Below are 26,468 nucleotides of genomic sequence, written 5' to 3'. Positions count from 1 at the left end.
CCCACCCACCCTGCAGCCCAAGCAGAGGCAACGGCGGTGATTGCTGCCCAGGATCAGGGAATCCCAAGGACGCTCTAGGGCCCACCTTTCCAAAAGGGACAGGACTTCTGGCAGGCCGAAACAGATTGCTTTGGCCAGCGCCAAGGGCAGCTAACTCCTCGGCCAAGAGATGAGGCCAGCGAACAGCCTGCCATCCACACCACCTCAACCCAAAAGCACAAACGCTAACCTCCATCTCGGACCCTGGGTGGTCTTTCCCAGAAGATCGCAGGGGATCAAGCCGCGAGGTCCCGCGGAGTGCTGAGCAGAGCCTACATGCCCACGCAAAGACCCTGTGTGATGGGAGGGCGCAGCGATGCGCCAGGTCCAACCTTCCTCCTCTAGGACTCGGTTTCCAGGTAAGCCACTTTGCAGGATCGAGGTTGGAGCCTGGCAAGGGTCAGGTGCTGTCCCCAGCCTGGGTAGCTCAGCAGCAGGAGCACAATGCTGCATGGAGAAGAGGAGGGGTGGGCATGCTGAACAAATGCTAGGGGCCCGCTGGGAGAGGAGGTACAGTTGCAAGGGGACTTCTACCAGGTGACAAGCTAGGGGCTGGAAACGTGCCTGTGGTGGGTAAGCCAAGCAGGTTTCAGGCTTCCTACTCCCCACTGGCTTGGCCTGGCCTGGCACATTCCTGCAAGTGCACCGGACTGGCGAGGCCCTGGTCAGACTGTGAGGCATGCGCCTTTTGCGAGGAAGGGTCTGGAGATGCCGCACTGCTGATCTGGCCAGGTCAAGGAGACACTGGCGGTTTCAGAAAGGTGGCTGGGAAAAGCTGGACCCAGGCAGCGGTGGGGTGCATGGGGTGGGGAAAGTGGCAGGGGACCAGGAGGGATTGAGGACCAAACTGGGCTGGGCTGCAGGTAGAACTCAACATGCAGCACCCGGAGCACGCTGGTTGTTGGCCAGAGGCAGCCCCACAGTGGCCATGATCAGAGTACTGCGGTCATGTAAGGGAAAGATACATTTGTAGAGTGTGTTCTGTGCAACTGATGTTGCCATTGTGGGACCTTGGTAAGAAACAGTTGAAATACGCTCTCCAGTTGGGAGGCCTGCCTATCCTTCTGGAAGGGGTTGTACCTTGATAATGATATCTAGGTCCCAGGAAGCTCCTCTCCATCCCTGGTCAGTTCCCAGAGGACCCAACTTGGCCCAGTCACATAAGCTAATTAGAATTTGGTCACTATCATGGGAAGACATCATAAAAACTGCATGCAAGTGGTCAGAGAGAGAGACAGAGAGAGAGGAAAATCTTATGAGAAAGAGAGAGCATCTCATCAGAATCTTTTCTGGGAAAAGAATGCCTTGCTGTGAATTTTTACAAATAAGACTCTGAATGCTGGTTCTAAGATGGCTGTGGATTTTTACTAATGAGGCTTGGAAGGCTGCTTCTGATACATCCTAGCACTTCTCTTCAAGTGTTGGTACCATCTCATCTGGCGATGTAACTATGCCTTATTTTTGAAAGCTCTTTAATTTACTTTCTTTGAATTACTTTCCTATTAAAATCTGTTTTTTATTTCACTGAAGTCTGTGCTGTCCCTGAACCCAAACCTATAAATTAGGTGATCACAAATATCACCTTGCCTTTGGTTCAACAGAATGGGATCTGGGCATGGGGTGGCACAGACCCCACCAGCAAGCCAGGTAAGGCAGTGCAGGCCTCCCCTGTTTTTTAAACATGATGGTGACAGAGAACTTCTTACAATTGTTTCTTAAGTGGGGAATGATATGATTGCAAAGTTGCACACCTGTACTCAGTGTCCTGGTATGGCAAAAGTGGGAATTTTGGAATAAAATTGTATATATGCAGGGTCCTGTCCCTAACCTTTTCTTTCTTTTTTAAAAAATATTTTTATAGATTGATCTTGAGACCAATACATTCCATAGGTCATGGGCAATCAACAGTTCACAACACCATCTCATAGATGTGTATTAAGGATTATGATCACTTTGTAGAATATTTGCATCAGTCCAGAAAAAGGAATAAAAAGAAATAACTTATACAAGCCATACCCCTCATCCTTCTCTCTCATTCACCACTAATATTTCCAAATACACAATTTACTTTATGCTTTGCCCCCCCATACAATTTATTTACTCTTTATCCACATCTTTTTCACACATATGTCCATAAGCTTAATGAAAGGAGCAACAGAAACAAGGATTTCCCAATATCAGTCTCATTGTAAAAGTTGTATTTTTGTATGATCGTCTGCATGAATTAAGGCTGCTGGAACATTTCTCAACAGTTTCAGGGAATTCCCTCCAGTCACTTCATTACAACATAAATCATAAATGTATGTCCATATGATGTCTATGAACATCCATCAGGGTACCATCTGGACTCTGTTCAAAATCTCTTGGCCACTGAATCATTATTGGCTTTCATGTCTCTCTTCCCCTTTGAATCAAGCAGGCTTTCTTAATCCCTTGATGCTAGGTCTTGGCTCATCTCAGGAATTCTGTCCTGTGATTCGAGGGAGATCTGTCTCACTGGGAGTCACATCCCACATGAGGGAGCAGTGAGCTCACCAGCTGAGTTGACTCAGAGAAGAGAGGCCCCATCTGAGCAAGAAAAGAGGATCACTGTGGGTGTCTCTTAGGCCTAATTTTAAGTAGGCTTAACCTATTATTTGCTGGAATACATTTCATAAGGATGAACCCCAAGAACTGGTGCTTGTATCTTTGATTTTGTCTTCTGCACATGCTTGTCTGAATATCAAAAATTCTCCAAATGGGGAAATTGAATATTATCTTCTTTCTCCCTAATCCCCAGGGTGACCCTGCAAATATTTCTTCATCCACTGCTCAAATTAGTCTGTGATTTATCAGACATCACACTAACCTGGAACAACTAACAAAATCTCACACTCTATTGAAAATTCCATTAACTTTTTGTGTGCAACTAAGTTGTCCATAGAAGTTAAACTTGAAAATGCACTACCCAAAATATATGCTGATGGTGTTTGCCTGGCACTTTGTTTCTTGGTCCCTCCTTGTCTCCTGCTTTTGGAGCCTGCTGTCAGGTGCACAGCACACCAGAACCAATGCCTCCTGTCTCTAAGCTTCTCCCGACATGTAACCTGGCACCCACAAGGTCACCTCCATTGCCCCAGGCCCCCAGACTGAGACATCACCACACAGCCAGACAGCTGAGTCCTGGCCATCTCATGCAGAGCCAAAGAGACCCATGTCCTATAAGCATGGATTTGGGCATGCTGCCACAGATGAGATAGACCACTGGGCCCCTTCTTGGCATAGGTCCCAGGCCTTTCACATCTGTCTCCAAATGGTGCACACCAGCAGGCATGCCTGCCTTCAGGCTTTGTCTGCCCTACCTGGCACTGCTCCCTTGATCTTTGCACCCAGCGCTACAGACTCACCCTCTACTCCAATACCCAGGGGAGATGACCCACCTGGCCAACCCCTCTAGTCCACTCCTGAAACCATGTGGGGCATTCAGTCCCTCCAGGAACCCTATGCAGACAAAGGGTAAAAAACAAAGGAGCCCAGAAAACAGACAGTCTGCCTGAGCCATCCCAGGGTGCCCCCCTGCCCAGAAGTCACCCATGGTACGTCCCAGGAGACCAGCACCTAAGAGGCAATGTGGCCTGGCGGCCGTGCAGGACTTGAGCTGGGACCTGGGTGGGCCTAGGTTTGTGGGGTGCCTCTAGGGTGGGGCAATATACATTTGTCTCCCTGTCAGGGAGACAAATGGAGAGCCTGTACCCTCTGCACTGCAAACCCCTCGGAAGGTCGGTCAGAGGACGGGGCCATGGTGTCTGGAACTGTGTGGGTAGCTCCGCCCACTGACCCGTGGCGGATGCTCGAATCCCAGGGAGTGTCCGAAGCCTCACTTTTCCAAATAGGTCCCGGGTCTTCTGGCAGGGTGACTGATCCATTGCCAGCTCCAAGGGCATCTCTCTCCTCTGCCAGGCATGATGATGGCAGACAGCCTGTCCCCAAGGGAATGACCCGCTAGCCTCTATATCGGTCCCTGGCTGGGATTTCCAGCCAGAGCATTAGTGCTTGGAGCCGTGAGGTCACCCCGAATGCTGAGTGGAACCTACATTAACTGCACAATGAGTATCTGTTGTGCGAAGATGTGGTAGCGTGTGAAATGGGACCTACCCACCCCAAGACTAGGCTGCCAGCTGAATCGCTTCCCATGTCCCAGGAGGCCAGGAGACTAGCTAGGGGCGGAAAACCTGTCTGGGGTTGAGCGGCTAAGCAGGCCACAGGGTTCCTCCTCCCCATATCCTGGCTGGGCTGACTGCGCAGCAGATGGGCTTGGCATGGAAGGCCCAGGAGCAGCTGCACGGCCTCTGGCTACCTGGGCCAGCTTGACAGGGGAAGCTGGCGATTTCAGAGAGGTAGTTGGGGAAAGCAGTACCCAGGAGGTGGTGGGCAAGTGGGGTGTGCGGGGTGGGGGAAGGCATGTGGTTGAGGTGTTATGAGGGGGCTGGGGGCTGTTCAGGGAGTAGATGGGGCTGGGATGCTTGAAAGTCCCAAGATGCAGCCCTTTGAGCTTGTGCAACCTGGCATTGTGCTGGAGGGAGGCATCCAGATTCCGTGGTTGCACAGAATGGAGGTGAGCAGGTACCCATGGTTGAGAGCCAGGCACCAGGTGGCACAACACCCACAGCTTGCCGGGCGAGGCAGCGCAACCCTCTGCATTCCAGGTTCTTGGGCCCCCCGGTGCCGGGAAACCACAATGATGACCATACCACTCTGAACCGCCTGAGCTCATCTCATCTCCTAAGCTAAGCAGGGATGAGCCTGGTTAGTGCCTGGATGGGAGCCCACCTAGGAATACTGGGGGTTGTAGGTCTTTTTAAAATCATAATGGTTCATTCACATTTGTTCCCCCTGTTATTTATTTTTATTCCATATGTTCTACTCCTTTGTTGACAAGGTAGATAAAAGAAGCATCAAACAAAAGGTTTTCACAATCACACAGTCACATTGTGACAGCTGTATCATTATTCACTCATCCTTAAGAAACATGGCTACTGGAACACAGCTCTAAATTTTCAGGTGGTTCCCTCCAGCCTCTCCACTACATCTTGAACAACAAGGTGATATCTATTTAATGCATAAGAATAACCTCCAGGATAACCTCTCAACTCTGTTTGGAATCTCTCAGCCATTGACACTTAGTTTCATTTCCCTCTTCCCCCTTTTGGTCGAGAAGGTTTTCTCAATCCCTTGATGCTGAGTCTCAGCTCATTCCAAGATCTCTGTTCCACGTTGCAAGGAAGGGCCACACCTCTGGGACTCATGTCCCACGTAGAAAGGGGTAGGGTGGTGAGACTGCTCGTTGTGTTGGCTGGAGAGATAGGCCACATCTGAGCAACAAAAGAGGCTCTCTTGGGGGTGACTCTTAGGCCTAAATTTTAAGTAGACTTGACCTATCCTTTGCGGGGTTAAGTTTCATATGAATAAACCCCAAGACTGGTGGCTCTGCCTATAGCTTTGGTTGTCCACACTGCTTGTGAGAATATCAAGAATTCAACTTGCTAAAATAAATTTAGTTTGAAATGCTAGTGATCAATGAAAGCGAGAGGTAAGGGGTATGGTAGGTATAATCTTTTTTTTCTTTCCTGTGTTCATTTTATCTCTTTTTCTATTGTCTTTTTATTTCTTTTTCTGAAAAATAATCATAATGGTGACAGAGAACTTATTACCATTATTGCCTAGGTGGGAAATTAAATTATTTCAAACTTGCCACACCTATATCTCAATGTGGCAGTACAGGGGAAACTGTGAGCTTTGGAAATAAGACCTGATATCTGCACAGTCCTGTCTCTTACTTATCTTTCTTTTTTAATATTTTTATTGATAAATCTTCACACACATACATTCCATACATGGTGCACATTCAATGACTCAAGTTATCAACACTTAGTTGTGTATTCATCATGGTGATCATGTTTTAGAACACTTGTGCCCCTCCAATAAAAGAAACAAAAAGAAAATTAAGCATACAAACCATACCCCTTACCCCTCCTTCCCATTCACCACTAGTATTTCCAAATACACAGTTTATTTTGTCCCCCATTACTCATTTATTCTTTATCCACATTTTTTTGCTGTTTAGTAACTGTATGTACCTGGCCTGCTTAGTACCATGATGGGAGACTGCATGTGAATACTGTGTTGTATTTGGTAAAGTCCTCTAGAGAAACAGAATCAGCAGGAGATATCCATAGATATAAACTTTATAAAATTGTCTTCCATAACAATGGAAATGTATAGTCCAAGGTTTGTAGGGCAGGCCACAAGCTGGTAACTCCAATGAAATTCCACCAAAGAAGGAGAACATTCACAAATCTATGGAGATTAAATACACACTCTTAAACAACCAGGGGGTCAAAGAAGAAATTGCTAGAGAAATCAGTAGCTCTCTGGAGATGAATGAAAATGTGAATACAACATTTCACAACTTATGGGATGCAGCAAAGGCTGTGCTGAGAGGGAATTGTGTTGGCCTAAATGCCTATATTAAAAAACAAGAAAGTACAAAATCAAATACTTAGCTGATCACCTGGAAGAACTTGACAAAGAACAGCAAACTAACCCCAAAGAAAATAGAAGAGGAATAAGAAAGATTAAAACAGGGTTGAATGAATGGGAAAACAAATGAGCAATAGAAAGAATCAATAAAACCAAAAGCTGGTTCTTTGAGAAAATCAATAAAATCGATGAGCCATTAGCAAGGCTGATGAAGAAAAAAAGTGAGAGGATGCAAATAAACAGAATCAGAAATTAGAGGAGATTCATTACCACAAACCCTGAAAAAAATAAAAGAAATCATAAGGTGATACTATGAGCAACTATATGCCAACATACTAGTCAGCTTACATAAAATGAACAAATTCCTGGAAACATACAAAGAAGCTACACTGACTCTGGAAGAAATAGAAGATCTCAACAAACAAATCACAAATAAAGAGATTCAACCAGTCTTTAAAAATCTTCCTGGCTTCCTAAGAAAAGCCCAGTGTGAGATGGCTTCACAGGGAAATTTTATCAAACATTCCAAAAATAACAAACATCAATCCCACTCAAACTTTAAAAAAAAGAAAGAGGAAAAAGTAATACTACCTAATTCATTGTATAAAGTGAACATAATTTTAATACCAAAACCAAAGACTACAGGCCAATCTCCCTAATGAACATAGATGCAAATATTCTCAGCAAAATAATAGCAAATCAAATCCAACAACACATTAAAAGAATTATACATCATGATCAAGTGGAGTTTATACCAGGAATGCAAGGATGGTTTAACAGAAGACAATCACTTAATGTAATACAGCACATTAACAAATCAAAAAGCAAAAATCACATCATCATCTCAATTGATGCTGAAGAAGCATTCAACAGAATTCAGCATCGTTTTCTGGGAAAAACACTTCAAAAGATAGGAATCAAAGGTAACTTCCTCATATGATAAATGGCATATATGAAAAACTAACAATCAGCATTGATCTCAATGGAGAGAGGCTGAAAACTTTTCCCCTAAGATCAGGAATGAGGCGAGATGCCCTTTGTCACCACTATTATTCAAAATTATACTAGAAGTGCTAGCTAGAGAAATCAGGAAGGAGAAAGAAATTAAAGGCATCCAAATTGGAAAAGAAGAAATAAAACTTCCATTATTTGTAGATGACATAATACTATACTTGGAAAATCCTAGGAAATCTACAACAAAGTTGCTCACACTAAAAACAAATTCATCAAGGTGGTGGGATATAAAATTAATGTGCAAAAATCAGTAGCATTTCTATACACTAGCAATGACCTAACTGATGAGTCTTACTGTTTTCTTTTATTTAGACTTTCCTTTATGTACATGTTCTAGTTTGCTAGCTGCCGGAATGCAATATACCAGAAATGGAATGGCTTTTAAAAAGGGGTATTTAATGAATTGCTAGTTTACAGTTCTAAGGCTGAGAAAATGTTCCAATTAAAACAAGTCTATAGAAATGTCCAATCTAAGGCAACCAGGGAAGGATACCTTGGTTCAAGAAGGCCAATGAAGTTCAGGGTTTCTCTCTGAGGTGGAAGGGCACATGGAAAACACATTCAGAGCTTCTCTCTCATCTGGAAGGGCACATGACATCATCTGCTATCTTCTTCTCCTGGCGTCCTGTCTCATGAAGCTCCCCAGGAAGCATTTTCCTGATCAGCAGCATTGCCTCTGTGGGGGAAATCATTAGCCCTGGACTAAAGGCCACTCTGGGATTATTTATCAAAGATTAAAAGCAACACATGGCAGCACTAAAATGCTCCCCAGAATGAAGCTCAAAAATCTTTAAAGGAATGCAAAAAGGAAAGCTTTTGAGTTTAACCAGTAGGGGAAGAGAGCTAAGGGTGCCATAGTAACTGAGAGCTAGAGGATTTCTGTATTTAAGTTCATTAAGAAATCATGATTTCATGATTACAATTACAATTCTAGTATCTTTTCCAAAGATCTACTTGCACCTGTGTGCAAAGTCATTAATATGAAGGTGATCACACACTATTGATCATTACATGAAAAGACTGGAAACTTCCTTTGTGACAGATCTAGGTTAAATGAATGCTGACATATCCATACCATGTAGCCTAGAAGAAGAGTGAGTGTTATCTGTGTGTTCTGATAAGGACCATTCTAAGCTTGCAAATAAACTGCCAAGGGGAAAAAGTAAGGTGCAAATTAGCCAGGAGATCTGTCCTGTCTGATTCAGTTACTACCAGCCATGTGTCTGGATTCAGAGGTACAAAGATGCTGTAAGCAGATTGTGAGTTCTTGGTGTGCTGGTTTGAAAGTGTTGTGTACTTCAGAAAATCTGTGTCCTTTAATCCTGATTGTAAGGTGGAAACTTGATTAGATTGTTCCCATATGGTTTGGCTGACTCAATTGTGTGTGAGAACTTTTGATTAGTTTACTCCAGGAAGATATGGCACAACCAGTTGTAGGTGTGACCTTTTGATTAGACAGAGATGTGACTCTGCTCATTTGAGGTGGGTCTTGATTAATTTGCTAGAGTTCTTTAATAGAGGGAACATTTTACAGAAAACACAGGTGGTTCAGGGCCAACAAGGATGCAGACTTTTGGAGATCCTTAGAGCACCAGAAGAGGGATTAGATGCCTTAGACACAGACATTTGGAGATGCAGAGCCCAGCAGATGTCACTATGTGCCTTCCCAGGAGATACTAATAAAGCCAGAACCCAGAGCTGACCAGGAGAAGCTAAGTGAAGGCCCACAGATGCTTTAAGAGAAAATCACTGGAATCAGAAGCTAGAAGTGGTGGAACCAGGAACAAGGACCAGCAGATGCCAGCCTCATGCTTTCCTATATGACAGACTTCACACTTTCTTGAGTCAGGGTAACATTACTGGATGCCTTAGTTTGGACATTTTATGGCCTTAGAACTGTAAACTTGTAACTTAATAGATTCCTTTTTAAAAAGCAGTTTCCTTTCTGCTATATTGCATTCTGGCAGGATTTTGCAAACCAATATACTTAGTATGAAATAATAAAGAAGATAAAATATCTTATCAATATACATTGTGTTTATGAAATGTTCAAAAGATATATTTTAAATATATTGAATTAAATAAAATATACTCTAAAATTTTATCCATTTTTAAATTCTTTTTAAAGGTGAATCTTAGAATATTTTAAACCTAGTGGCTTTCATTATATTTCTGCTTGGAAGTACAGGTTTTTCCAAGTCTACACACACAGATATATACACACATATTTGAATTATGCATAAAAAATTTCTGGAAAGCTACACAGAAAACAAGTAACAGTGTCTGTCTCTGAGATGACAGGCAAAGCATTTAGTGATAGATATTTCTTTGTAAATTTAAATAAATATAGTTCATTGTAATATTTTAAAAATTAAAAGAAAGTGCAGGAACACCCAGGATTCACTGGGACCCTGGCATCATGGAATTGAGAAAGCCTTCTTGACCAAAAGGGAGAAGAGATATATGAGACAAAATAAAGTTTCAGTGGCTGAGAGAGTTCAAGAAGAATTGAGAGGTTATCCCGGAGGTTATTCTTATGCATTATATAGGTATACCTTTTTAGTTTATGGTGTTTTGGAGTGGTTAGAGGAAAGTCCCTGAAGCTGTTGAGCTGTGTTACAGTAGCCCTATCCCTGTATGGGCCTGAAGTTCCTCATCAAAAGGAAGGGCTGGAATTCCATTTCTATGAATCTCTCTGGGTAATTTTTTAATGCAATTTCATTGAGATATATTCTAACCCCATACAATCTATCCAAAGTATAACAGCAATAGTTTCCCAATATCATTATATAGTTTAGAACACTTTACTCCAAAATAATAACAATAACAACAGTAATAATACGAAATAAAAATATAAAGAAAACTCAAAATATCCTTTACCCATTTTCTTGACCCCTCTTATTAATGTGGTACCTTTGTTACTGTTGATGAAATAATATTAAGATATTACTGTTCATTATAGTCCATAGTTTGTAATATGTACATTGTCTCCCAAATAGCCTTCTATTAGCTCCTTGTAATTATGGCATCCATTTGTTCTGGATCATGATTACTTTTTTATATTTGTACTTTTAATCACAGTCATCATCCAGTAGAAGATTCACTGTATTATACATTCCCATGTTTTCACCTGTAGCTTTCCTTCTGTGCTATATATGACTCAGAACTGTCCTTTTCAGCCATATTCATTCCCAAGTCAGCACTATTAATTATACTCACAAGAATGTGCTGCCATCATCTCTATCTATTTCAAAAACACTCTAGATCTCCTTGAGGAAGGCTGGGGGGAAGGTTAAAAGTTTAAATTAGAGGCAGTGTTAAAGGATCCTTCCCCAAGTGTACCCAGCCCTCCCCTAATTCAAGGGGATCTGGATCTGTAAACTCTTTCAAGTCTTGGAACTGACTAAGGGTTCATGAACCTCCGTTTCTGTAGTTCCAGTTAGACTTCTGTTCACTTGACCTACAATCCTTCTGCTTATACATCTCAAACAATAATTTAGTAGACTGCCCATCTATTTTACTTCTAGATACCCCATGATCTTCTAGCCAATGCCAGAAATCTCTGTGAGTCAGATTATTTTTACTGATGTTTTGAGTCTGCCATCCATTATAGTGGCCATGCCTACCTTGTCTATTGTGATTAACAACCACTACATGGTTTCTGCCAAATCAGGATCCAACCATACCCACTGTATTTAAGGACTCCAGCTTGGTGACAGCAGTTCCCACAGTAATGTCTGACCTACAGGGAAGGGTGACTACAGAGCTCTTCAGGGATGATGGCACCAGGCTCACAATTTTATTTTTCAAGGTTCTGCTGAAAGAAGTGTCTTCTGGACATTCTTGGGGTATGTGAGCAGGACTTCCATGATAAATCAACTCTAACATTCCAATCTAAGCCTCTGGATCCCTTCATCAACATTATACCAGGAGAGTTCTGGCAATTGACTTCAGTTAGTATCAACCATCTTTGGATCCATGTTTCAGCCAACCACCCAAACAAATTGAGCTACAACACTGAATGCAGAATCTCTGCTTAGTGGTCCCATATCAATAACTTCAGCTTGACCCAACTTTATTTTCCTTCCACCATTATCCCACACCATTTATATCCATTTCCAAACATATTGCCCTGGTTTCTGTCTACATAGATTGAAAAACTTATGCAGTTCTTTAGGAGTATACCTCCTCATGGGTCACACTTTGTTCCTCAAGTTTCCAGGACTGTTGGGACTTTATTCTAGATATAAACTAAAATTTAGAAGTGTCTTTCAAGCCAATTACCTCAGAGCATAACATTAAAGTTGCATCTAGTGAAACAGGATTAGTCACTTCAGACAGAGGCGTGAGGGCTGTTTCCCCAGGGGAGGAGATTACAAGGTTAGCAGACATTGAAGGGTTAATCTCATTAGGTGGTAGTTGGATTTTGGATTCCTCTGGGGAGACTAGAGGCTAGGAAACTGTTTACTCAAAGTAGGCTGGAGATCAGTAAACTCTTTTCTCAGAGCAGTTCATTATAGGTCAATCTTGCAAAGGTTCAGCACATTCCAGGGATTGCATGTTCCCATCCCCCATCACTATCAAACCATATATCACCATCCCACATTTCAGGATTCCATTGTTTTCCAATCAAAGTCCTTATTTAAATAGTAGATACACTGCAAGGTTGAGATTTTAGTTTATACTGTAAATCTCCTACTTACACAGTTAAACTTTGTGGTTGGTTTTCAGAAATTTCAAGTTGGTGAACACAGGAAATAAGATTTTCTTTCAGGGGACACATGGAAACTTTTACATCATTCATATGGCACTTAAGGTGCAAATCTGAAACCTTCAGCTCACATCTTTCCCTCATCTCTTTATCCAGCATATCTAACAGCAACCAGCCAGCATCATTATACATCTTAATTCCACAAAACTCCATAAAGGGGTCAAACATTTCTTACCCAGAGCCTTGTCTCATATAAGTATACAATTAGCAGAATCTAAAGGTGATATTTTGAATATTTCTTTTGCCAACTCATCCTATGGACTGTTGGTGCCACTTTGATTATTGGAAATAGTCATTAGTGCTTCTGGGTATAGTCAGAGTAGAAAACCAATTGTAAAAACTGATTTTTAAGATTCTGTTTCTCAAGAGCCACTCCTGGTACCAAGCTGTGCTAGTCAGGGTTCTCCAAAGAAACAGAACCAAAAGGAGAGATATGTAAATATATGATTTATAAAGGTATCTCTTGCAACCATGGGAAGGGAAAAGCCCAATATCCATAGAGCAGGTTGTGAAGCCGGCAGCTTCAATGAAGACTCAGGATGAACCTGACAGGAGAAGCTTATTGGCTGAAGAATCAGAGCAAGAGTCTCTCATCTTTCTTAAAAACCTTCAGCTGATTGAATTATCTCATTGTGGGAGACAGGCCTTAATTGATCACAGAAGTAATCAGCCACAGATGTCATCAACTGACTGATGATTTAAAACACCAGCCTTCTGATTTATCAGTCAGCCATGAAATATGCCTTCAGCAATGATCAGACCAGTGCTTGCCTGACCAGACAAATGGGCATAATCACTTGGCCAAGTTAACACCAGAACCTAACCATCACACCTTGTCTATTATTAATACTCTGCATTAGAATGGCACCTTTGAAACAATTGATGAAAAATATTCTAATTGAACTATTAACTATAACACATAACTTACATTAGTGTGTATTTTTTCCTATATACCACACTATAACCTATATACCATCCCAGGGCATCTCTCAACTCCCATACCGATTGTTTGCTCTCATGTTTACTCCCACTCTTTCTTCAGATCTTAGCTTCATTGCTACTTTCTCTGGGAAGCATTCCCTGAGCTTTCTGAAACCCTGAAGGATTACAGTTTATTTTTGGCAAATTGCTCATTAGGTGAATTGGTATTCATAAATGAGTGCTAAATAATTTACTGAGTTCCTTTTATAGACCAAATAATATATTGCATGCTACCAACAATCTACACTCAGACTACCCTTATAAAATATAAATGCCTGAATATTCAGATGAGTAGATAAAAAGGATTGATAATAGGGCGGGCCGCGGTGGCTCAGCGGGCAAAGTGCTTGCCTGCCATGCCGGAGGACCTCGGTTCAATTCCCGGCCCCAGCCCATGTAAAAAACAAACAAACAAACAAAATACAATAAAACAAGAAAATGTTTAAAGATGTTTCCTTTCCTTCCTTCCTTCTCTCTGTCTTTCCTTCCCTTCCTCCCTCTCTCTAAAAAAAAAAAAAAAAAAAAGGATTGATAATAGTAGGCATGCTTAGTTAGTCACCTTTGTAAATGACCCAGCTTTCTACAGTGATTCACTATCCTATCTCCTGTTAACTTTAACTGAAAAATATAACAATGTTTAGGAAATATTTGGAAGGAAAGTTCTATCCTTTAAACACAAAAAGGCTCTCTCAATTCTAAAGGGATTTGTTTTTGAAGATCCTCTGTGAGGAATGTGACACATTTTCAATGCAGTACTTTTTAGGTCTGCAGCTTCCCAAGTAAACATTATGTGGCTGAGCCTGCCCATATGAAGAATGCCCATATGGAAATGCTTTCTTCATTGGTGGTGTTAAACAAGAAAGCCAAGCCTATCATTCCTATGTCCATAAACTGGTAAACTACAGAGGTAAAGCTGTGGGCCCTCAATAGTCCATGTGCTTATTTGGCTGCAAGCTGCCATTCTGAGGTCCAGCCCATCTACTCAGTTCCCCCACCCCATACCCAGCCTGTGCACCTCACAGGGCCTTGGATGGGGAAGTCCTGATGGTCCCCAATCTCTGATGTGTGGAGGATGAATGGAACTCACCTAAAATTTGTGGAATCTTAGGGTTCCTCTCCACAAAGTGATTGTTCCCAGAGTGTACCTTGAGCAAAATGCAGAGAGGATGGCTGCCATGGGATTCCAGGGGCTTTGGGGGAGGCTGATCCTATGAACATCCTGAGACATGGGTCCTACCAGGACTAGATATGTAGGTATTCATCTCCCTCTCTGCAATTGTGGTTCTGAAATATAGGTGAGAAAAATTGAGGGGCACGAGGAGAAGAGAGGAAGAGTAAGATTAAAACATACATGATCCTATTCCAGAACCAGAAAGTGTAGTCTGCACATAAACTTCCTCCCACACAAGACAATGAAGAACTCTGCAGTGGGACATGATTTCTTCATTCAGGGTGGAGGAGAAGCTGGAGCCTGCCTTCTGCCTCCAGAAACATAAGATCTCTCTGAAGGTCCACAGGATTTGCCCCTAACATGACACCACAGGTGTTCTTCATTTTAAACTTTTAGGAATGTGATAGCACACAATTTAGGAAGATATTTTCTAGAAAGTGTGTGTTAATAGTGTGTTGGAAGTGAAACACTGGAACTGGAATGGCTTTTAAAAAGGAAAATTTAGTAAGTTCCAAATTTACAGTTCTAAGGAAGTAAAAGTGTCAAAATTTAGGCACCTACAAGATGTTACCTTCACTCAAGAAAGACCAATGGCTCAGGAAACTCTGTCACCTGGAAAGCCCTATGACTGTCATCTGCTGGGCCCTTACTCCCCAGTTCCATTGTTTTCAGTCTCTTGTTACTGTAGGAGTTCCTCACTTTGTTTCTCCAGGACTGGCTTTCACCTTTTGGCTTCCTTTGGCTCTCTCCAGGTTCCCACTTGCTCAATATCTTATGTATGATGTCTGCTGGGCTCCAAGCATCTTCAAACATCCATATCTCTGTTCTGTGAAGAAACTGTTCACCAAGTCTCTACATCTGCTCTGTCAGTTCTGAGGCTTTTATCATTCTTCAGATTTCTCTAAAATGTTTCCTCTTTTAAATGATTCCAGTAAGAAAATCAAGACCTACCTGAATGGGTGTAGTCACACCTCTATCTAAGCAAAAGTTAATACCCACATTTGGGTGTGTCACATCTCCATAGAGATTATCTAATAAAAATCTCCAACCTATATTTTTCAATCAGGATTAAAAGAAATAGTCTCCTCAACAAGACTATTATGATTAAAACATGGCTTTTATGGGGTACATAATACTTTCAAACTGGCACAAATGATAACCAAATATTTTGTTCTCACCTGGATCCTCCAAACACATGAGGAAGAGACCAATGCTGTTTATTTACTAACCTGTCTCTTCTACTTAACTCCATGAATAAAGGGATGACCTACTCAAATTCTCCTAATTAAGCCTCTTACCCATTCTTTCCCTGAATCAATGAGCTGAAATTAGGCATTTCTGTCTGAGTCTTGGGATAAATTCTGGCTTCCAGTGATGTCAAGATTGTATGGCAGGCCATGGGTCTATTTGACACATCTTGGGAGTAAATGCACCCTCAGATGATATACTTGAACAATGCAGCTTCTTCATACCCAAGAATGGACCATGACCTGGGTAGCCTGGAGTCTGCTTTTCCACTTTCTCTGATGATTTTGAGGACCCTTCCTCAAAACTGCAGGACCATGGTGAGGTGCCTTTTCTTGTTCACCCCAGGCACAGCTGAGTTGAGTAGGACTGTTTTTTTTCAGCTTAGGGTTCTCTGAATTTCCAGCTCTTTCATATTCCCTTCACACTTGAATCCCAGATTGCACTCATTTGCAGATGCCCTGGTGGAGTCCAGGCCCTGTGGTGGGTGCAGAATGGCCCTTATTTCTTTATGAAGTGGGTATTGCTACTGATATCAGTTGCCTGGTACTGACAGCTCCTCCTTTCCACAAAAATACTGTGAGTATTTCAATACAATGAGTGTGTCTTCTTATTCTGAGTCAGAAAACAATCCATCACAAGTTCTCAGTTCACTCCTGAGGTCAGAACATGCCCGGTTCCAGTCTTTATACCCTGTAAGTAGTTTGCTTTTCTGGGGGTCTTTGAAGTGTTATAGGTAGGATAGAGCTCTTAGCAAGGCATAGCCAGGAATGTATAGAAGAATTTGCTAGAAAGAGTGCTAAAAATTTTTGCACTTCAAAGCATCCTGATGTGTGAGACAGCCTAATTTAAAAGCAACCTTGTTTTTCAGCTACCACCCAAGTGATTATTGTTCCTAAATCTTGGCTTGGAGCTTTGATCTTTACCATGATGTCCTTATTCAGATGTTTAGTCACTTCCTTTAGAGTTCATTCATTTAATCATCCTCAAAACTAATTTTAAGTTCTCATTTAATGTATCACATTCTATATTCATTCAACTGTTCCCTCAAGATTAGATTCAGGCTAAACATTTCTGACCAGAATATTGCATGGGCTATGCCATGTTCTTCCCATTGGATTAGGGATGCACTATATCTACTTGATCAATTGGTTTAAGTAGTGTCTAGAAGATGTTTCCATTATAAAGTTACCTTTCCCTTTCATAATAAAAATTACTTGTACTCTGAATATCTTGTTCCATGACATTTCTCCATATTTTAAAAACAAAGATGATTCTTACTCAAACCAATGATATCATTGAGAGAAATAAATTGTTTTCTAATTTTGCACTCCTGCATGCAATGTTGACAATCTTCTTTAAGGAAGAATATTATTCTCTACAACCCTCTCCCTGTCTTTTTTGTAACTGTTTGGACTCATGGAGTCTTTTTTATGTAATGGCTTGTAATCCATGATTTTATTTTTAGAGACAAAATGTTCCACATGTGGTGAGTTGAGCACCTTTGTGCTGACTTCTGTGTCTTATTAAGGTCCTCCTTTGTCTTTGAATATGTTTTTACTGTCTGTCATAAGAGGTTTCAGTCTCACTTTGTACTTTCTGTACACCAGACCTAGAATTAACAATTTCTCCAAGAAATCCTGACTCCTTTTATCAATGAAAATGAACTAAATACCAGTTTCTGGAGACTAAAATATTTGATATAAAAACTGGGGGTATAATTGTTATAACAGAACCATGAACAGTTTGAAACTTTACCTTGTTTCAAGCTAAAGAGATTATCTGCAACTGCTTCATGGATGGTGGCAGAAAATGCCATAATTTGGGGTCAGATAAAAAGCACTTTATTTATCATTGCCAAGCAAGCATCATAAGCTGTGTGTTAGCTTCACAGCTTCCATTCTGCCCAAATCCATGCATGTGGGCCTAGGTGGAGTTTATGCATCAAGAGAGTTTACATCACAATTAAGGAGCACCAAGTTTAGGATAGCTTGATCTTCTCTAATGGGCTGACATGAAATCTATGAAAAATTGGCTCATAGTGAGTTATTATGTTTATTATACTGGATAGCAAGCATACCTGCTCTTCTAGTTTGCAAGCTTTTAAAATGTGATATACCAGAAATAGAATGGCTTTTAAAAGGGGGGATTTAATAAGTTATAAGTTTACAGTTCTAAGGCTGAGAAATTGTCTAAATTAACATACCAGCAACAGGTTATTCACTTAAGAAAGGCCAATGCAGTTTGAACTTCCTCTCTCAGATGGGATGGCACACGGGGATGTCTGTTAGCTTTCTCTCCTGGTTTCTTATTTCATGAAGTTCCCCCAGAGGCAGTTTCCTTCTTCATCTCCAAAGGTCTCTGGTTGTGTGGAATCTGTTGTTTCCTATTGCTCTGTTGGTCCCTGTATTAGTTAAGGTTCTCTAGAGAAACAGAATCAACAGGAAATATTCATAAATACAAAATTTATAAAAGTGTCTCACATAACTGTGGGAATATAGAGTCTGAAATCTGTAGGGCAGGCTGTGAAACTGACTATTCTGATGGAGGATCTGGATGGACTCCATAGGAGAGGCTCACCAGCCAAAGCAGGAAGAAACCTGTCTCTTCTGAATCCTCCTTAAAAGGCTTACAGTGATTAGATTAAGCATCACTCATTGCAGAAGACACTCCCTTTGGCTGATTACAATTGGGATCAGCTGTGGATGCAGCTGATGTGATCATGATTTAATTCTGTGAAATGTCCTCATAGCAACAGATGGGCCAGCACATGACAAACCAGAAAAACAGGTACCACCACTTGGCCAACTTGACACATGAACCTGACCATGACAGTCCACTCTTAAAGGGCTCCAGTAAGGAACCCCACATGGAATGAGTGGAGACACATCTCAATGGAAATCATCTTATCAAAAGTTACCATCCACAATTGGGTGGGTCATATCTCCATAGAAACAATAAAAATGATTCCACCCAGCAATATTGAACGTGTATTAAAGGACATGGCTTTTCTGAGGTACACAACAGATTCAAACCACCAAACCTTTCCTCTGTCCTAGAGGGAATATTTGTCTCTGTTTATCATTGCTTCATATATACACTCTTGAAAAGTTAGAACTAAATGGTAGTCAAAGTCTCTGCTCATAAGATGTGCAGAGGCCCATAAGTTATTGGATCCCCAAACTAAACAAATGAAGAAGAATCAGTACAATTGGCAGTGAAACCATTCTGTGGACTTGGAAACCTGGATTGTTGGTGAAATTATTAATAACAGTTTCAGTGGAGTAGGCAATGAAAGTGTCAAGAGGATAAATAAGGATAAAACTTCCAAGCAGTGCTCTGTAACACTGGTTCTCAACCCATGACCTCTAGAACAGTTACATAAAATACTTGTAGTAATTAATTTAAAATTCCAGTTCTAGAACACTGTCCCTAAGCTACTGAGTCAGAAACTTGGTGGGGGTGAGGAGTGGAGCAGAAAATAATATGGATTTTAACAAATTAATCAGAAGATTTCTATGATGCATGCAAAAACTTGAGAACCACTGATTAAGAAGATACAATCAAAAGAAACAATTATTTCCCTCCATCCTTCAGGACAATTATATCTGCATGAAGCCCTAGACAGGAAAAAAGGAAATTAGTTTGTATCATACACCTGAGAAGAATCTGTGTTAAGGGAAAAACAGTTTATTTTTTCCCTACAGAATGAAAACTCATAGGAAAGAGTCCACAGAAGCTCAGAGGCTGCTATACTCCATGCAGTTTTGCCTCCTGGCTCTGGTGTTTCTTGCTTCTTTCTGGAGTATCAAGGATGCTCATTTCCTCCAAGAGTTTCTTCTCTCCAACTTCTTCATTTCTTGAATACAATATGTCAGGGTTTAGGACTTTTCACAATTTTTCTTCCTTGTTTTAGAGAAGATTGGGATAGACCTGCTTTCTAGATATCTACAAATGGCCCATCTTTGGAGGTAGGAAGGGGCATCTTCAGTTGCTAGAGTACGTTAGAGATTTTGTGAGGGTACAAGGAGCAAAGGATGGACTCATCCCAGAGCTATGTAACTGAAAGGAAAAGTTTTCCATTATTTGAAAACTGTATTTTGTGATAAGAAGGTTAAACTTGTGTGCTGCAGAGTTAAATGCAGGTTGTAGGAGAAAATGAATACTCCACACTTAGCTGTTCAGATCTTTGGCTCCCTAGTCAGTGATGATAGGATTAAATACTGTTGAAGGATCAAGTGAGGATTACAGAAATGTAAATGAGATCATGTGTATAAACACAGGGCCTGGAACATCTGAGATGACTAAATCAAAATGACTTCAACCCACACCAACCAGGGCCTCAGAATATTTACCCACCCATACCAAGTCCTGCTCACCCCCTTCTTGAAGGAGGGGCCCTTAATCCTGGGTGTCCTAAGAGCTCCATCCTCCTACTTGTATATATATATATATGCCAATATCATGCTCACTGACCACATTATCAGAAGCAAGAGTGTCTGTGGAAATCAGTCTGGGACACTTGCCTCAGTGTATCTCAGACCCATCTGCTTCAGGTAAGCTGGGAGAGGGGATGCCATGGGTGTGGGAGCTGGAATGTGGTGGAAGCCTTGGTGCACTCCATGCCTACTCTGTTCTCAGCATGAGATTCTACCTTTCAAGTGAATGTAAATCAGTTTTGGATCATTTCAAATAGCAAGCTCTTCCTTATGGTTCCTGGTTCCTTAAGAGGCTTGCCCAGAATCACCCAAAATCCTTGTTATATATACAGATCCCCATGTCCCATGAGGTCTTAAGGAGTTAGATGAAGGGTGACTACTATCTGTATCTGACAAAGTGCCCTGAGATTACAGGCCTGAAGCTAAGTGTGGAACCACCTTCCAGGATGACTCAGTGAGGATGGTTTTCTGTAGAGGTGGGATGAGTGGAGTAATAACAGCTATGCAACCCAATATTCTTTGAGTGGGCTAATGGCTGAAGTATGTCCAGGAGATATCCTTGAGATCTGTCTGGAGAAAGGTGCCACAGTGGGAGCTCAACATGCCTAAGAAAAGGAGGGAAAGAGCTGCAGAGAGCTTGTGCTGGTAGAGGCTGGATCTGCAAGTCCGGACTTGTCCTTATGCTGCAAACAGCAATCCTGGAACTATTTTAAATGAGATAGTGTAGTGATTAGATCTGTCTGGGGGAACATAAGCTTATTGGAGGCCTGAGTGGGTGCCAAGGGTCTCAGCAGTTGTAGTTGGGTGTTGATGTCCAGGCAGCATTGGTGAGGGAGGTGGTGGTGATTACACAATGTGTGTGCTTCCACTGTAGGTTCCTCAGTATGGCAAGTCTGGGGAATTATTAGCTACCATCTACCTAGTACCTTAATGTACCAGGCCTGATGCTAAGAAGAGCTTATCCTCCTCAGTAAATCTTTTCACCTGTCAAAGATTCTATGGCCATGAATGGTAGGCCAAGATTTTGGTGAAGGCAGCCTGAATCAGACCTGGCTCCAACCATCCCCCAGGCTTCCTTCCCTCTGGGGATGTGGGATACCTGCCTCAAAAGACCTCTGTCAGTAAACTTTAAAATTTTTCCAGTCAGATGAGGCACAAAGATAATCTCTCTTCACTTTGTAATTCCTGGATTAAAGATCTGCATTGTTTTCATAACTAGCTCATTGATTCTATGATTTGTCTCCTTTACACATTTTTACATTGGGCATTCATTATGCTTGATTTGAAGATCTAGATTTATGGGAGCTATTAATGTTTGGCTAAACAGTTTTTTTCTGGCTTTTAACCAATCGTCAGAAGCACATTCTCAGATGATGATATTAAAATTCTTTCATAATCTCTTCTCATATTTATTTTGGTTATCTTTACTTTTGAATACACATGTATTTAGAAAATGGCACAAGTCTGTATCCCTACATACACTAAGCACATTAAGAAATAGATTATTTCCCATACCCAGAAGCTCTGCTCAGGCTTCCTCCCAATCCTTTTACCCTCTCATCACAAAATATGATTGTGACTTTGATGTATTTAAAATATGAAATGGTTTTACTTCTTTGACTATTTAATACAATTAAATATTCTATATTATTTTGTGGCTGACTTTTTCACACAACATTGTATTTATGAGTCTTCTATGTTGCAGATAGAGTAGTTAGTGCCTTTTATTTGATGACATATTCTATGGTATAATTAAACCATCATTTATCCATTCTACTGCTGCAGAGGCTTGTGTTCATTTCCAGTTTGGGCCAATTATGAATAATTGAATAATTATGAATAATTATGAATAATGTTGATGTGAAGATTTATGTACATATGTTGGTGCACATAATGTTCATGTTTCTGATGGTTATAAAATATGGAGTAGAATAACTGGGTCATAGGATATGAGTGTGTCCAAAGTTTCTTGATAATGTAAAATAGCTTTCTAAAGTGTTAGTACAACTTAAGTTCTCTCCAGCAGTGTTTGAGCATTTCAATAACAAGACTTTCTTACTAGCAGTTTTTAAATTTTAACATTTTATATTTCAGTTTAGGGTCTCTAGTAATCATACCCATGTGTCTTTAATCCCATCAGGGGCTGAAATGACTAAATCAATCATATCTTTTATGGCTAGTCTGTTTCTACTTCATATTTGGTTAAAATGATCCCATTTTAACTCTTGGGTTATATATCAGGACCCATCCACTTTGGAGTGCCCTGAACACTAGGTTTTGTTCCCTGAGTTCCACCCAACCTCCCAGCCTCCATTTCAGTCAGTCATTGTTTTGAAGGGAAACCTCCACTCCTGGGCCCTCCTCTTCCCTGGATCTTGTCCCCATATAGTGTCACCGGTGACTTGAAAGAATAGTTGTCATGTTGTGTGTATGTGTGCTTGTGTATTTGTGTTTCCCATGTTTTTTTTTCATGATGGAATCCTGATCTGCACTTTCATTTTGTGGTTCATGTGAAAAACCCATTTCCAGGTTGCAGGGTCCTCGAAGAAAATCTAACCTAGTTCAATTCTCACCCACTTGTGTACATAGTTTGATATATCCAGTTTGGAACTTATATGAAAAAATGTAGACCACAGTATATTATGAATCCAGTTGTGTCAGAAAGTTTACTGTGCCAAATGTTTTATTATTCTCCATGTAAAAGATTGAGATGCTAAAACTTGGATTTTTATGCTGTTTACTTGAGGTTCAAGTTGAGGATGCTAAAGAACTTTTCCTGGGTTCAAGAGAGTAGATGACAAAGACTAGAAACAAACCCAGGCACTGGTGATCTAGTCCCAAAGCCCATATTTGTTCCACACTCCTGTGCACCCCAGAGTAGAGGCTTTCAATGTGGGCGGATTGGTGGGGTAGAGAGAAAAATCAGTGGTGCCCTCAAATGTGGTGAGCAGGGCCTAAAAAATTACTACAATTTTCTAAGCTAAAGAATATTTTCTCTTCAACAGGAACAAAGAAACACCTTGGCATTATTGATGTTTTCCTGACTAAGAGCTTAGATTCATATCCTCTGAATTTCCAAGGGCTAGAAGAATAGTTGTCAGACTATTCTGTGATTAGATGCAGTTTGTGAGCTGAGCTCCCCTTGGCACTTAACTCAGCCACAGAGAACCTGTTGTCCCAAATTGAAAACTGTCCTTAATTTCCTCATTCTGGAGAGGATCTGCAGTGCCCAGCTTTCTTGGAAAAAACCCTCAGTCTGGATCTTCATTCACTGCCAAATGGCCTTTGCAGCATCCCTGGCAGAACTCCAGGTAGGAGCCAGCTGTCTCATCTGCCTGGATTTCTTGACAGACCCTGTCACCACTGAGTGTGGGAACAATTTCTGCCACCCTTGCATCTAGCAGTCCTGGGAGAATCCACAGGCCAGGCTCCCTTGCCCCGTCTGCCAGCACCAATGCCAAGAGTGGCACTTCAGGAGGAACACCCAGTTGGGAAAGATGAGTGAACTTGCAAAGGTCCTCCACATCACCAGCAGTAAGAGGGGAATGCAGGAAGAGACACAGTTGTGCAAGCAGCACAGTCAGGTTCTGACCCTTTTCCATGAGGAGGATCAGATAGTGCTGTGTCCCCTGTGTGCTCAGTCCCCTGACTCCCAGGGTCACCACATTAGGCCAGTAGAGGAGGCTACCACTCACCACAAGAAAATACTTCACAGTTACATTGCATTCCTGAAGACACAAGTGGCAGACCTAGAAAAACTAACAGCCATTCACGACAGAAATCTGTTAGAGCTGAGAGAGAAGGTGGAAACCCAGAGGCAGACACTATTCTCTGAATTTGAGCATCTGAATCAGAGTTTAGAATATGAGCAAGAGGTGGTACTGTCAAGGTTAGCTGATGAAGAGAAGAAAAGTCATCAGAAACTCAATAAAAGCATATCACCATTTTCAGAGTATGTCTCCACACTCAAAAGTTTGCTAAAAGAGGTTGCAGAGAAGATTGTGATGTCAGAAGTGAAATTGCTGGCAGATGTCAAGAGTATCCACCACAGGTGTGAAAACGTTAAATCTCCAGTCCCCTATTCTTTCCAGTTAAGGAAAGAAGGGCTGAGTCTTCCTTTGCAGTATTCAGCTCTGCAGAAAATTAAACAGAAATTTATAGAAGACGCCATGCTCGATTCTGAAACAGCACATCTGAATCTACTTGTCTCTGAGGATAAAAATTCTGTGACATTTGTGAAGCAAAAGAAAAGGCTTCATCCTAATCCAAAGAGACTTATGATTGATCTGGCTGTACTGGGTTATCAAGGATACAATTCTGGCAGACATTATTGGGAGGTCCAAGTGGGTGACTGCTTAAATGGACTGTGGGGGTTTGTAAAGACTCCCTTTCCAGGAAGGGAGAGCAAGTACCATCAAGGCAGAACAGATGGTGGACAATCCAGCTGCTGAATGGAGACTATTTTGCAGTGGGCACTGCACCAGTCACTCTTCCTTTAATTGACAAGCCCAGAGGAATTGGCATTTATCTGGACTGTGAGTTGGGTGAGATTTCATTTTACAGTTTGAATGAGAAGACTCATATCCATACCTTCACTAATAGATTTTCTGAAATACTCAAGCCTTACTTCTGTGTTGGATGTGATTCCAAACCTCTTACTATCTGTGTAGTGACAGATGATGAAAGATAAACTACCTGTATGGCTGTCTCATTGCTGCATTGTCTCCTGCAATTTGGGGAAAGTAGGGAGAACATTGAACAACTACCTATGAATTTAGCACTAAAACTTTTCAAAAATGTTTCCATGACTGAAATATACAAAGTTGTTGCAGCTCATAATTCTTTCAGTGGATACCACTGGAACTAAAAGATCTGGTGGGGATAACTGTGTAACTTTTTTCTGGAATTGCAATATTAGAGTATGCAAACTGTAACTTTTCACTTCCAATAAATACATTGTGGATGTGTTCTGAACTTAAACATTTATCTGTTTTATAAGTACCTTAAAATTGCAGACAGAATTGTGGACAGACAATTCCCTGTGGCTTGCTCATGTTTTTGTATGTCTTGGGGATGGAGAAGCTGACTAATCTGCACTCTCTTTTCAAGGGTAACTGTACTGGGAGCAGCCTTGCAAGGTAGAGAAAGTATTTCCATCTGGAGCAAAGGGCAAGTCTGCTTACTGTCATGTAAAATAAAAATGATCTTTTCCCCCCAAAGCAAATGTCAGCAAGTTTACTGCTCATTATAAAGGATTTGTGTTTTGCTAATTGCCAGTGGTATGCCCTAAGTCAAAATCTCACAAAAATTATGGACTTAATGCTTATTTTGGCAGATGCAAGAACATCACATGAGACAAGATCCATGATCAGATTAGAGCCACACTGGGGAAATGTGGGTATATGGGTAAATGCTAGGTTGAAATCTTCATGCACCACAGGAACCCTTATCGCTGTCAATAACTCCAGGCTCATAATTTCCATCATACATTCCAAGGACCTTTCCAATATGAGTCTTAATAAGCAATAAAGATCAAAGCTATAGTGCCTCCATTATGTATGTACAGTGTCTATTAATTCCTCATGCTCCAGAAGAATTTGTCAGTTGGGTCATTTGTGCCATATAAAATTTTGCTTAACAGTAGAACTGACATACAACTTTGAGGTTACTAGAGGAACAGAGGTAAAGAGTTAAGTGAAATTAGTTTAAGATAAAAAACAGATGCACAATAGGAAAGTGTTTTGTTACCCTTTTTAAAAACAAACAGTATTTTGATGTACACTTGCATATAATAAACTAGATTTTTAAATTAAAAATTTGGCAAGTTCTGACAAATGATATAGTCGTGAAACTACCACCACAATCAAGATAAGAAAAATTTCTGTCACTCTCCAAGGTTTGCTTATGCTTGTTTGTAGGCAGTCCTTTCCTCTCCCCCCACCCCAACTCCCCAGTCCCCAGGAAACCTTGAAGGACCTTTCTGTTGCTATACATTAGTTTACATTTACATCTAGAATTCTAGATTAGTGACATAATATACTTTATAGTCTTTGAGAGCAATTCATGAACTTTTTCCTGACCACCTATCTTGCCAGCAGCTGGGCAAAGTTCAAACCCAGGTGAATCCATTCCAATCCCCAAGCAGATTCCTTTACCCATGTATTTTTCTTAGTACTACCTTTTAACTCTGGCTCATGTGTCTTATAAATTTCCAAATTTCTGCTTGTACATGATTTATTTTGGGTACAATCTCAAATGTAATTGCCAAGTCTGATAATACAATGACAGT

At 41.1% G+C, this 26,468-nt stretch overlaps 1 long non-coding RNA gene and 1 pseudogene across 3 annotated transcripts in view; one reads left to right on the top strand and one right to left on the bottom strand.

Moving 5' to 3' along the window:
• LOC143679207 (tripartite motif-containing protein 75 pseudogene) lies at nucleotides 1–25,392 on the top strand (annotated as a pseudogene). Of its 2 annotated transcripts, XR_013173587.1 has the most exons (3): nucleotides 1–398; nucleotides 23,185–24,714; nucleotides 25,289–25,392. The product of XR_013173587.1 is annotated as a tripartite motif-containing protein 75 pseudogene, transcript variant X2 (transcript). The 2 variants fall into 2 exon arrangements; XR_013173586.1 differs by having other exon boundaries at nucleotides 23,185–25,387.
• LOC143681194 (uncharacterized) overlaps nucleotides 17,891–26,468 on the bottom strand; it is a 55,424-nt gene continuing 46,846 nt past the window's right edge. The window contains exon 3 of the long non-coding RNA XR_013174455.1: nucleotides 17,891–18,163. This is a non-coding gene — a long non-coding RNA (uncharacterized LOC143681194). The remainder of the gene's footprint in view (nucleotides 18,164–26,468) is intronic.

The sequence above is a fragment of the Tamandua tetradactyla genome, chromosome 4 (assembly GCF_023851605.1).
Source record: "Tamandua tetradactyla isolate mTamTet1 chromosome 4, mTamTet1.pri, whole genome shotgun sequence".
NCBI lineage: Eukaryota > Metazoa > Chordata > Mammalia > Pilosa > Myrmecophagidae > Tamandua > Tamandua tetradactyla.
Note: the sequence above shows the minus strand (reverse complement) of the source record. Positions and strands in the feature narration are given on the sequence as shown.